The 9,825-nt window shown below is 47.7% G+C and overlaps 1 protein-coding gene across 1 annotated transcript in view; it reads left to right on the plus strand.

Annotated features, from left to right (window-relative positions):
* The first annotated feature begins 262 nt into the window (after positions 1–262).
* The window catches only part of Plekhb2 (pleckstrin homology domain containing B2), a 31,772-nt gene continuing 22,209 nt past the window's right edge, over positions 263–9,825 (plus strand). Inside the window, exon 1 of the mRNA XM_021198385.2 lies at positions 263–371. The gene's annotated coding sequence lies outside the window, so the exon portion shown is untranslated. The remainder of the gene's footprint in view (positions 372–9,825) is intronic.

Consider the following 9,825-nt stretch of genomic DNA (forward strand, 5'->3'; position numbering starts at 1 on the left):
GCTGTTTCAGTTTTGACATCTCCATCTTCCTGTTTTTTTTTAAGCACGCAAGTCTTCATTTCTGGCTCCGAGAGGTCCCAGGCTCAGCTTGCCCTTGGCTTGCCCCCAATCCCGCTGTCACGCCTTTCTCTACGAAGCTCTGTGTTTAGAGGCCAAGAGCAAGAAACTTAGAACCACCTTTGAGCAGCCCGGGTTGAGAGCAACTCCTTGACTTTGGCCCTGCACCCGGGTGGCACCTGCCTCGCGCGCATGCGCAAGGCGCGAGGCGGTGACGCAGGACCTGGACTCCCGCGTCCAGCGGAGAAGCAGGAGAAGCCGGGCGACCTTGCGTTCTCAGCCTGATCCCTGTCTGGCGGCCTGAACATTCGCAGGTGACTGTGCCCGCGGAGCCCCCCTGCACCCGCGTGCGACCCCTTCCCCGCCCGGTCCGAGAACCCCATTCGGCCCCGCTCACGCCCCTCCGGGGGTAACCCGCTTCGCCAACACCCCCTTTCTAAGCCTGGCTCTGGGGAACTCAAACCTTGCTGGCCGCGCCTACTTCCTCAACCCCTTGTCATCTCCTCTCTTCCTCGGTGACCCCCCCTCAGCCCCTGTTCCTTGCCCCTTCCCTAATGTTCCTTCCCCCCCACCCCACGCTCTTGCCCTCTTCCTTCTCCAGAGTGCTTCCATTCTGACCCCACACCCCTCCCTCGTCCCTAATGTCTGCTGCTCTGATGGTACACCCCACCTCACACCAGTTCCTGCCCTTTCCCCAGTGTCCATCCTCATTATATTACCCCAGCCTCTCTGCCTCCTCCCCACTCCCCCATGTCCTCAATCTTAATTGTGTCCCCCACCCCCGCCCCAGCTCCTGGCTCTGCAGCGTCCCTACCCTGACTGTTCTCTTCCTTTTCCCGCCTCCTCCCCATTCCCAATGTCCCCCATCCTGATTGTATCCTACCCCATCCGCCCCCAGCTACTGCGTTCCCCCTCTTTCCCTAGCGTTCCCATCCTGATTGTGTTCCCCTCCAGCTCCTGACTCCTCCCCTGTCGCTAGTGTCCCACATTTTGGTTGTATTCCCTCCTCCAAGTCTCTGTCCCTTACCCACTTCCTGATCTATCCTCCCAGTCCTTCAGGCTTCCTTAGGGTTCTGTCTAGCCCAGCGCCCCTCCATTACCCCCTGGGTCCCTGCAGGGATTCTCCAGTGTTCCCCACCATAATCTTTTCTTCTCCTGACCCAGTGACCAGGCCTGTCTTGTACCCCTGCCCTTTTCTCAGGGTCTTTTCCGGGTTCTCCAAAAGCCCATTTCTTGATGTACCCTCCCCAGTCCTACGCATCCCTTCCCTGGTGTCTCCTGTCCTAAATGGTATCTTCCATAGATCCGCTTAGCCCTGACCCTCCCTCCCCTTCTCCACCCATGTCAGGTGAGGTGGTGGGGGCTCTTCTGAGGATGGGACCAGGCTGGCCTTTCTGATAGCTCCTGTGACTTCACAAAATACTGCTACTGCCTTACTGAGACCACAGGGCTTCCTTCTTCCTGGGGTTGCCCTGTACTGCTGGGCCCTCCTGCTCCTCTGCACTTTCACGGTCTGTATTACAGTGCCTTTAGTTTCGGTGTTTGATTGTACAAGCCCTAACTCCTTTTGGTTACACTTTATTGTTATGCAATAACAACAGTTAGATTGAGACTTTGGGAGGTCAGGGGTTTTTATTTGGGGTCAGCAGAATTTGTTGTGTCCACCTGTCAGGTGCAGAGTGGCTTACAAAGAGACTTCATAAGGAGTGGAGTGATTCCCAGGGTTTAGAAAGGTGGGAAGCTTACAGATTCTAGAGAGACTACGTGGCTTGTTCAGAACGCAGTGACTAATTCCTCCAACCCCCCCCGCCCCCCTCATGTGTCTCATTTGACTAGGATAGGTTGAAGCGACCCATGCAGGAAGTGACTTGTCCCACTTTGCAGGAAGTGGTAGGGTGGCGACTGGGATTTATTGCCTACTTACTTAGGGCAGGGAGTGTTAGCTGGAGTATTGACCAAACATGGCTGGAATCCACCAGCCTGTGCTGTGGGCTTGCCTTCTGGAGTGAAGAAAGCCATGTAGCTAAGGTTACTCTTGCTTCTGGGCTCTTTCTTAGGATGCTTGGAGCGTTTCGTGGGCCCGGAAGTTTGGACTTTGGGTGTTCAGCAGGATATGATTATGACAGTAGCTTGGGAAGAGACCCTCTAGCTCAGGAGGTGCTTGCCTGGGTTTGTCTGGTGTCTGTGGGGTTTGCTCTCTGTGTGAGAGATCTCCCACCTATCTTCCTCAGGGCAGGAACCAAAACTGGGTTATGGCATTTTCCTGTCAGACACACAGTAGCTGTTCAGTAAAGTAAGGGTGTAAGCACTTTTTTTTTGTAAGTCAATCTCCTGATAATAAAGACTGAATTTATGAAACCAGTTTCTCTCTCTCATTATGTCTGTCTGTTTTGTCTGTCTGTCTGTCTGTCTGTCTGTCCCAACCCCTTTCTATCTCCTATCTTTCTAGCTGGAACCTGAATCTTTAAGTGGTAGTTTAGGCAGAGAGCCAGTGATCTGAGAGGGAGGCAAATTCACACCTTTGAACGCCCTCTTGTAAGTCAGCTGCAGCCAGAGGCAGCTTACCATGCCAGATGGAGTCTTGCCCTTCTTAGTCCCCGAGGTCTATGGTATCTGTCACCTCTCCTTATCGCCCGCACTGCTCCGTGGCAGTCTCTTTGTTTAGCTTGGTTTGAACACTCTTAAGGATGCTGAGTCCTGCATGCCTCCCTGTGTTGCCTGGACCGGAGGTTAACTCAGAACCGCAAACCTTGAAAGGGTGTGTGTGTGTGTGTGTGTGTGTGTGTGTGTGTACAGATTGCTTTCTACGACACGGATTACAAATGTGTCTTGTGTCCTTAAAATATAGAGTAGCTAGACTTTAGTGCTTGTATCTGCCCTAACTGTCCCTTTTCATTCGCTCTGGTCAGTAATGTGTCATATCTGTAGGTAATGTATCATATGGGCGGTGGTGGCATCCTGCCGCTGCTGTGTGTAGGTAATGCTTAATATGGCTTCATACGTGTCAGGAACTTTCCAGCGTAAAGCTGTTTGAAACAGTAAGCAGTTATGCTGTTGGGATGGGTAAAGAAAACCCAGCAAAGTTTCCCTGAGGCCTGCAGAGCTGAGGAGCCAGGAGGCAAGAGCGCTGGATCAGAGTTGAAAAAGCACTTGGAGTGTTTTGTTTGTATGCGAGAGATGGTTTTATGGACTGTCTGAACTTTTTTTTTTTTTTTTTAAAGCACATCCTATAAAAGCGGCACACACCTTTGGCAGATTTGTTCTGTCCTGTCTCCTGTCAGAGTAGCTGCACAGACATTTGCTCCTGTAGCACTAGCTAGAGACAGGGTGAAGGGGAGGGTAAGGGGTGGGTTCTCCTTGACCTCCCGAGAGCTTGGCCTTGCTTTTAGCTGACATTCATGTGCGACTTCTTTCTTCCTTTTTTTCCCCCCAGCCTTTTCTTTTGCATTAGTGGATGCCAGACAAATTAAAGAATGATTTCATTAGTGTCAGCAACTGACCCAAAACAAGCCGAGAGAGGAAAGATGTAATTAGGTTGATATTTCTTGTGCAGCCCAGCCTCAGGGGTAACCACATCCACAGTGTCCTGGGCCTTCCACATCAGTTATTAATCAGGAAATGCCCCACAGGCTTGCCTATGAGCAAATGGCTGGCTAGTCCTAGATGGCTTTCTCAATGGAGGTTCCTTTTCCCGGGTAACTCTAAGCTTGGGTCAAGTTGGTGAAACAAAGCCAAAACCAAAAGGCCAACCTAGATGAAATCTGTCTTTATTTTCTGATAATTCTCTTTGCTTTCAAATAGGAAGGGGGGAATTTTAGTGACTGTATTATAGGAACTGAAAGTCAGGAAGCGTATTCATATATTTAAAACTTCAGAAAGGCTAATGTTTCTAAGTATAGATTTTGGACCCAAAAGACCTGGGTTCAAATCCTGGTTCAGTTGGTCACCTTGGGTAACTCACCTGAGATTTCCAAGCCTTGTTTTATTATTGTTATTATTATTATGTTTTAACTATAAAATGAAAATATATCATCAACTTGATGAGATTTTGGGAAATTGGCTGAAATAATATACAAGTGTTTTTTAAGAGGGGACTTGACAGAAATACTAAAACCGAGGTAGCTATTTCTCCAGCAGGTTAAAGGGCCGGGAGAGTCAATGTTAAACAGATTCTGTGATCATTAACACTGACTGTCAACTTGACAAGATCTAGGATGGCCTAGAACACAGGCCTCTGCGCTTGCCTGTGAGGGACTTGCTAGATTGGGTTAGTTGAGGTGGAAAAAAATCGCCTCTAAATGTGGGTGGCACTCCACAATGGACTGCGGTTCTGGACTGAGTCAAAGGAGAAACCCAGCCCAGCACCAGCATGTGCCTCTCTCTGCTTCCTGCCTACAGGTGCAAGGTGACCAGGGGCTACATGTCCTCACAGCTACGATGTCCCTGTGGGCTCGATCCCGTCAGCCCATGACCTGGAATAAACCCTTCCTTCAGCAAATGGCTTTGGTCAATTATCCTGCCAGAGCAGTTAGGAAAATAACTAATCTGCTCACTATGGGGGTGGGAAGGGTACCCAAGATACATGAGCGAATCTGGAAACAGAAATATTTCAGTTTTTTTTTGGGGGGGGGGTTGGCATGCTGTGTTCCACATGATTTATAGTTTATCCCTTTGCATCATTATCATTTGCTGCATTTGTCACTTGTATGTCATATTACAGGCTCCAAACATAAACGGAGTCTCACCAGGAGCCCACAGTTGAGAGACTTTGGAATGGTAGAGAGACTTAGTTTTTAAGAGAGCCTTTGAATATTGTAAGAAATGTTGGACTTTTAAGTGTTGACTTTTTTGTGATTTTTTTTTTTTTTTTTTGGTTTTTCGAGACAGGGTTTCTCTGTGTAGCCCTGGCTGTCCTGGAACTCACTTTGTAGACCAGGCTAGCCTCGAACTCAGAAATCCACCTGCCTCTGCTTCCGGAGTGCTGGGATTAAAGGCGTGCGCCACCACGCCCGGCTAAGTGTTGACTTTTTAAATGACTATCGGAACTTTTTAAAGTTGAGATGCTTTAATATTCACTGTTGTTATTAGAATGAGACCTTGAGGACAAACGAGAAAGGGAAGTTTATTGTTTAATAGTGTTACATTTGTGTGTCAAGTTGACAGCAAGCCAGTTGTGATGGTGGGGTATTTTGTTTGTTTGTTTGTTTGTTTGTTTTTGTTTTGTAAACTTGACACAAGTTAGAAGAGAAACCTCAATTGAGAAAGTGCCTCCGTCAGATTTTCTGTAAATAATCTGAAGGTGATTATCTTGATTACTGATTGATGTGGGCTGTGCTACCCCTGGGCAGGTGGTCCTGGGTTGAGTAAGAAAGCAGGCTGAGCGGGCCAGGAGGACCAAGATGACAAGCAGCGTGTTTCCCCCTCCCCAGCCCCCCACCACATTGTCTCTGCTCTGGTTGCTGACCTGTGAGAAGTCAGGAGAGACCATTAGTAAAGGTGCGACTTCGGTTGCAGTTGGAACTCAGGGGTAGAAGGGGTCGTGGAGAGAAAGTGAGGCTTGGCCTCGTGTGGCCTGGTCAGAGTCGGGGAAGATGATGGCCTGTGACATGGAACTGTGAGTGAGATAACACTGTCCTCCCCAAGTTTTGGTCACAGTGATAGAAATTTAAGTAAGTTGGGTTTAAGCCTCAGCTAAGACAGTGCATTTGAAGGGAATTTGGATGCACCAGTGGGAAACCTAGCTCTTGCTTCAAAGCATATGTGGTTTGTTCTTAGACGAATACGAGTGACGACCACGGCCCCAGAACACAGATTCACTTTTCTCTAGATGACAAGTCCCAACTGAACAAACAGAACAAAGTCTTAGGTCAGGTCAGGGCATGTAGGTGCAACTTCAGTTAGACAGGTTACTAGCACGTGGGGAAAAGCAGGGACTTAGCTGTCTGCTAAGTCAATATGATATGAAGGTTTACATGTTTTTGAAAGAATGTTTGGTCAGATGCACACATGGGCATCGAATGGGAGCTAAAGATAGCTCAAGGTAATTTGTCTCTGGATCTGTAACATTCCAACTCTCCACAGTAAGGGAGTTTTAATTAGTGCACCAGCCATGTGGAATCTTTCACTTAATTATGTGGGTTTTTTTTTTTTTATGTTTTTAATTTTGTTGTTGTTTTTGTTTTCGTTCTGGGAACAGCAGTTCACTATTTCATGTTCCTGTTTATTGAAATAATGTGTGTATATACCTTGAAAAGCCCAATATGACTTTAGGCCTTAGAGTAAAAGCACCAGTTTCTTGCCCCAACTCTCACTCTTCTGTTACTAAGGTCAACATTTTCACCTTTGTAATATAGTATTTGATACAGAATTTACATATATTTCTATCTCTATAGATACAGATAGGAGATGACATTTCTGTTGATGTGGATGTGTGGTCTTGCACATTGGGGACTGATCCCAGGATGTGGAAAGAGTTCTGCATTTGAGCCATACTCCCCAGTGGTCTTGTGCTCCCTGGGAAAACTGTCATCGGTCTGCTTCCTGCAATCTAGAACCCTCAGGTAGCTATTCCCTTTTCTCTCTAGAGGGCCCTTCTCTGTGTTGACTGCATCCTCTCAGGTCTGAAGGGCATCCTCTTGTTCTCTGCTCCAGGTTGGAAAGATCTGTTTGCCATACTAGGTTTGTTCTCATTTCGATCAAATATTTTCTGCAGAGACTGGTATCCGATCAGGAACCCTAAGACCAAGTTCGCAACACCAGGAGATTTACTTGCACCAGGGGGACAGAGGGTAAAAAACAAGAGACAAAGACAGGAGATAGAGAAGAAGGGAGAACCTGAAAAGAACAAGGGAGAGAGGGCAGGGACCTTTGTCATGAAATGGGACAAAGGATTGGATAGAGGGGAGACAGATGTGGCACATAGGAAAATGGCAGTTTATAAAGGTAAAGGGGGAACCCCTCCCCCCCTGTGTTAGGATGAGGTGTTTAATTTTAATCGGCCATGTTACTTAATTAAGCCAGTGGGGGCTTTTGATTGCTGAACTTCATTCAGTGCTTTGATAGCTGGACCTTGGAAGTCAGTTCAGCCTCAGGAGGAGGAAGTGGACCACTAAGGGAACAGACCTTGGTGTCTAGCTTTAGGAATATAATAACAGGTTTTAGCAAGGCCTGCCAGAGCCATGCCCACTACACTGGAGCTGGCCAGAACCCCTTCATCTTTGTTAGATTATCGACGCAGGGTCCTTGGAACACACACATGTCCATGTCTTTTATTTCCTTGGATAATAGTGGGTATGGAATTTGGGCTTAGAATCCATTTTCCTTACCACATTGATGCTTTATTGCCCCATAATTTCTAGCATTGTATTTTTTAAAAAAACCATTTACATTTCTTATTCTTTATTCTTATGTGTAAGTGTGCTTAGGATGCCTGTGCATTGCATGTACAAAATGCCTGCAGAGCCCAGAGAAGGTATCCGATTCTCTGGGAGTGGAGTTACAGACACATAGCTGCCGTGTGGGTGGTGGGACTCAAACCTGGGTCCTGTGGAAGAACAGCCAGTGTTCTTAACCTGTGAGCCATCTCTCCAGCCCTGGCTTCTTGCATCATTGATGAAGATGTCTTGGACCTTTCTATTTTTCCCTCTGTACATCAGGGTTTCAGTCATCTATTTTACCGAGGATTTATCTATTTGTTTTTGTGATAGTGTCTCCCTATCAACCCTGACTGGCCTGGAATTCACTATGTAGATAGAGTAATCCTCGAACTTCCAGAGATCCACGTGCCTGTAGGTGGTAGGACCCCGGGATTAAAGGCACTTGCCCACCAGGCCCATCTAGTCTGAGTAGTTTAATAACAGCAGCAGCAACAACAAACAATAAAGCATGCACGTGTGTGCAGCGCCCACGGATCCAGAAGAGGGTATAGGATCTCCTGGAACTGAAGTTGTAAGTGCTTGTGAGCAGGCAGCCAGGGATGCTGGGAGCTGAACTCTGCAAGGCTGTGTGTACTCCCAACTGCCGTGCCTCCCTTTGGCCCCTAGGATCTTGTAAAAGTTCTAAGGAATCTAGGGGCATGTTGTCGGTGGTTTTTCCAAAATCGTGTAAGCTGAGTATTTATTTATTTGTTACTTATTGATGCTGAAAGTTATATAACCTTTGTTTTTAGCAGAATTGTTTTTCCTTTTAACATTTCTATTTAAGCAAGGCAGCGTGGCACATGACTTTAATCCCAGCACTCAGTAGGCAAAAGGAGGTGAATTTCTGAGTTTGAGGCCAGCTTGATTCTGGTCTATAGAGCAAGTTACAGAACTACTCTGGCTACATAAAGAAATCCTGTTTGAACCTTCCTCCAAAAAACAATTTTTTTTTTCATTTTTCTTTAATTAGAGGCAGCACAGTCAATAGCATGGCGCTGCCCTTTCAAAAGCCCTGAGTTTGGTTTCCAGCATCCATAGTGAGCAGCTCACAGCCACCTGCAACTCCTGTTCCAGGGGTCTGCGGCCCTTTTCTGACCTTCTCGGGCATCTGCACACATGTGGCAGACTACAGGCACACCTACACGGAAATAAAAATGAAGAAACCCTCTCTTGAAACCAAAAGAAATTGTCTTAAAATTTAATCATTTAAACTGTTTTTATTTATTGTGTGTGCACAGGCACATACTCTGTGTACACACAAACCAGATGACAGCCCCAAGGTTCAGATTTAAATAGAAGGTTAGGAAGCGTTCGTGCATAGCCCAGCAGTTCTGGTCCAGGTCTGCAGCGTTGGCTCATCATTGGTAGAACACCATCCAGCCCCGAGTGGATTGTCTTCTGGGAGACTTGCCTCCCCTGTGGCAGAATCAGGCTTCAACCTTTTCCTGCCAGCATGAGACTCCCCGGAAAATTCCATTTCTCCAGAGACAGTTGTTCTCAAAGTGTTATGGTCAGGAGTGGAGTTCAGGATGTGGTTGGAGAGCCAGGCGGGCTGTAGCTGTTTACTAAGGACTGCCCCATGTCTATGTTTACAAAGGATCACCCCATGTGTACATTAAGTTTTTTTCTCTGGGGTGGAGGGCCTGGGCTCTGCCCCATGCTGCTTTTGGCCTGATAGAAACCTGGAAACAGTGGTTGTGTGTGGTGGGGCACTGCCCAGGAGACCAGAAGACAAAACGGCTGTTTACTTCCTTATTCTACCCTGAATCACATGGCCTCACACCCCGGCTCCTCTGCCTCCGGAGATACACCCTGTGGCCAGCCAACTGTCCTCTGACCTGGGTGGAAAGCTGTAAGGTGTCATGGTGTGCACCCATTGACAGGGCTTCTTCTGACCTTCCTGTAGACACTGTGTAAGTGAGAGCCTGCCTGACAAGCCTTGGCACAGTCCTTAGCTTGTGAACGCAAGGGTCAGATCCCCAGGGCTGTTTCCTTAGCAACTCAAGTTCAAGCTGCCTTCAAGCCTTCTCCTAGCTTTTCCAGTCCCAGGACTCCCGAGCCCTCCATCAGAAGTCAGTCAGAAGTCTGGTCCTTTCGGTTGTGAGCCTAGCCTTTTGTCTTAGCATGCATACCTAATATCGTAAGTAGTAAATCCAACATGCATCCCTATCATCACGCTGCTTTCATGAGAGAGGCCTATAGGCAAGTCTGTGGGCCTATGGGCAAGTCTGTGGGTCTATGGACAAGTCTGTGGACCTATGGGCAAGTCTGTGGGCCTATGGGCAAGTCTGTGGGCCTATGGGCAAGTCTGTGGGCCTATGGGCAAGTCTGTGGGCCTATGGGCAAGTCT

This window comes from Mus pahari, chromosome 5, assembly GCF_900095145.1.
Source record: "Mus pahari chromosome 5, PAHARI_EIJ_v1.1, whole genome shotgun sequence".
Taxonomy (NCBI): domain Eukaryota; kingdom Metazoa; phylum Chordata; class Mammalia; order Rodentia; family Muridae; genus Mus; species Mus pahari.